Genomic DNA, 3,742 nt, shown 5'->3' with positions numbered 1-3,742 from the left:
AACGGTCAAAATGACTGCCATGGCAGTTCTAGTGGTGAATGAGTTAGCTAAGGGGAACGATAGGGATGCAAAGCCGATAGTTGTTGTCGTCTCCCCTCTTGTTGCACTAATGGAGGACCAAGTGAAGGAGGCAGAAAAGTTGTTTCCGTATCGCGCAGTAGCCGGTGATCACTGTACAGCATTTGCGGCAGATCCGAAACGACAGCAGCGGCGTATTGTTAATGATTAGACCCAGCTTCGACAGTTGACTGAATACATCACTGTCCTTATACATTTTGAATTTGTAAATGTTTCCGGCCGGTTTCGGCGCATGACATACGTCACGACCACACGTTAGCGATTGGCTATGGCAGATCCTGAGTGACTCTGGGCAGATCCAATAGTTTTGAACTTTAACAGAGAACCCGCCTACAAGGAAGTAAACGTTTCTCAATGGAGAGATTCCAGACTCTCTGTACAAATGAAATGTACAAGAGTCTGGTAGAACCAGGCTAAGAGGTCAGAGGAGAATGGGCCGACTGATTCAAGCTGATAGAAGAGCAACTTTGACTGAAATAACCACTCATTACAACCGAGGTATGCAGCAAAGCATTTGTGAAGCTACAACACGCACAACCTTGAGGCGGATGGGCTACAACAGCAGAAGACCCCACCGGGTACCACTCATCTCCACTACAAATAGGAAAAAGAGGCTACAATTTGCATGAGCTCACCAAAATTGGACAGTTGAAGACTGGAAAAATGTTGCCTGGTCTGATGAGTCTCGATTTCTGTTGAGACATTCAGATGGTAGAGTCAGAATTTGGCGTAAACCGAATGAGAACATGGATCCATCATGCCTTGTTACCACTGTGCAGGCTGGTGGTGGTGGTGTAATGGTGTGGGGGATGTTTTCTTGGGACACTTTAGGCCCCTTAGTGCCAATTGGGCATCGTTTAAATGCCACGGCCTACCTGAGCATTGTTTCTGACCATGTTCATCCCTTTATGACCACCATGTACCCATCCTCTGATGGCTACTTCCAGCAGGATAATGCACCATGTCACAAAGCTCGAATCATTTCAAATTGGTTTCTTGAACATGACAATGAGTTCACTGTACTAAAATGGCCCCCACAGTCACCAGATCTCAACTCAATAGAGCATCTTTGGGATGTGGTGGAACGGGAGCTTCGTGCCCTGGATGTGCATCCCACAAATCTCCATCAACTGCAAGATGCTATCCTATCAATATGGGCCAACATTTCTAAAGAGCACCTTGTTGAATCAATGCCACGTAGAATTAAGGCAGTTCTGAAGGCGAAAGGGGGTCAAACACAGTATTAGTATGGTGTTCCTAATAATCCTTTAGGTGAGTGTATAAGTAACTTTGCAACTACATGTCGACTAACTCTCATTCGGGTATTAGTAGACTGATTAATATCTGCTAACTCTTGATTTTGATGTTAGCTGAACAGCTGTTCTACTGACTGTATGTAACTTTGCAACTACAGTCATGGTCAAAATTGATGGCACCCCTGATAAATATGATAAAAAATGGCTGTAAAAAATAAATCTGCATTGTTTATCCTTTTGATCTTTCCTTCAAAAAATTCGCACAAATCTAACCTTTCATTGAAGTAAAATAATTGAAATTGGGGGGTAAATCACATTATGAAATAAATGTTTTTCTCCAAAACACGCTGGCCATAATTGTTGGCACCCCTAGAATTTTTTATGAGAAAAATATCTCTGAAGTTTATTCCCATTAATATTTACATTTTTAAGCACACCAGGGTGACTAGGAACATGAAATTGTCCAGCTATGACTTTTTGTTTCACAGGAGTTTAAATATGAGGAAACACAAAGGCCAAATTCCCTTAATCATCCATCACAATGAGTAAAACCAAAGAATTGTTGAGCTTCACAAAATAGAAAGTGGCTGTAAGAAAATATCTAAAGAATTGAAAATCCCCATTTTGACCATCAGGGCAATAATTAAGAAGTTATAATCAACTGAAGATGTGACGAATCTGCCAGGAAGAGGACGTGTGTCTATATTGTCTTAATTCACGGTGAGGAGGAAAGTTTGAGTGGCCAAAGACTCTTCAAGGATCACAGATGGAGAATTGCAGAGATTAGTTGAGTCTTGGGTGTCAGAAAGCCTAAAACAAATTTATCAAACAACCCCTACATCCCCACATGTTGTTTGGGAGGGTTTCAAGAAAAATCATCCTCACTCCTCCAAAAGTAAACTCCAGCATATTCAGTGGTCAGACACGACTGGATCTTCAAAAGGGACCGGATTCTGTGGTCAGATGAAACAAAAAAAGGGATTTTTGGCAGCAAACCCAGCAGATGTGTTTGGTGCAAACAGGGATGAAGAGTACCCCATGCCTACGGTTAAATATACTGCTAGATCTTATATGTTGTGGGCCTATTTATTTGCTGGAGGTCCTGGACTTCTTGTTCAGACACATGGTATTATGGATTCTAGCAAATACAAACAGATAAAAAATCAAAACCTGACAGCTTCTGCTAGAAATCTTATAATGGGCCGTGGTTGGATCTTCCATCAGGACAACGGTCCAAAACAAACATCAAAATCAACACAAAAATGGGTAACTGAGCCCAAAATGAAGCTTCTGCCATGACCGTCCCAGTCCCCTAAACTGAACCCTATAGAAGAGGAGTGGGCTGAACTGAAGAGGAGAAGCACCAACATGAACTTGTGAATCTGAAGGATCTGGAGAGATTCTGTATGGAGGAATGGTCTCTGATCTCTTGTCAGGTGTTCTCCAAACTCATCAGGCATTATAGGAGAAAACTCAGAGCTGTTATCTTGGCAAAAGGAGGTTGCAGAAAGTGTTTAATAACAGGGTGCCAACAATTATGGCCAGCGGGTTTTGGAGAAAAACATTTATTTCATAATGTGATTTACCCCCCACTTGCAGTTCTTTTTCTTCAATGAAAGGTTAGATTTTTATGAATTTTTTGAAGGAAAGATCAAAAGGATAATCAATGCAGATTTATTTTTTACAGCCATTTTTTATCATATTTATCAGGGGTGCCATCAATTTTGGCCATGACTGTACATGTCAACTTATTCTACTAACCCTAACCTTAACCTGAGTATACTAATACTTTAATCTAATGAGAGTTGACATGTAGTAGCAAAGTTACTTATAGTTAGTAGAATATTTAAAGTGTACTATCGAAATAAACAAATCAAAACTAAATTTTAAAACACAAAAATTAAAAAGAAAAATTCCAGATGCAAAATTTGACAACAGCATAGCGTACTATTGTTTGAAATATTTATCATGGTATAATGCATAGGGTTTCACTAAAGAATAGGCAGCATACACTGCATAATATTCAGTTTATAGTAGACTACACTAGTTTTATATTTCATAGCTTTAGACTCACAAGGGATTTGATTTTAGCAGTAATTTGGCTGCAAGCCACAGAGAATTGCAAATTCAAACTAGAAACTAAAAGAAAGTATCTGCAAAGAACATAAAGGTATATGCAGCTCTACGATAAAAGGCCTTTTTAACAGGGACCTTAAAGCACCACACAGATCTTATCTAAACAGCATTTCTGTCGTCGATAAGAGGATCAATTGATTTCATCACAGGCAAATGCTCAGAAACTTAAATCCGTCCGGAGCCTCCCTGCTTGAGTAATGATGAAGCGGATTGAGGTCGGCTCAGAAGCCGGATCTCAAAACCAAAGCGAAAAGCTTCTAAAATTCATGGTA

Source organism: Scardinius erythrophthalmus (assembly GCF_964197995.2).
Source record: "Scardinius erythrophthalmus genome assembly, chromosome: 12".
Taxonomy (NCBI): Eukaryota; Metazoa; Chordata; class Actinopteri; order Cypriniformes; family Leuciscidae; genus Scardinius; species Scardinius erythrophthalmus.
This window is presented reverse-complemented; position numbering follows the sequence as displayed.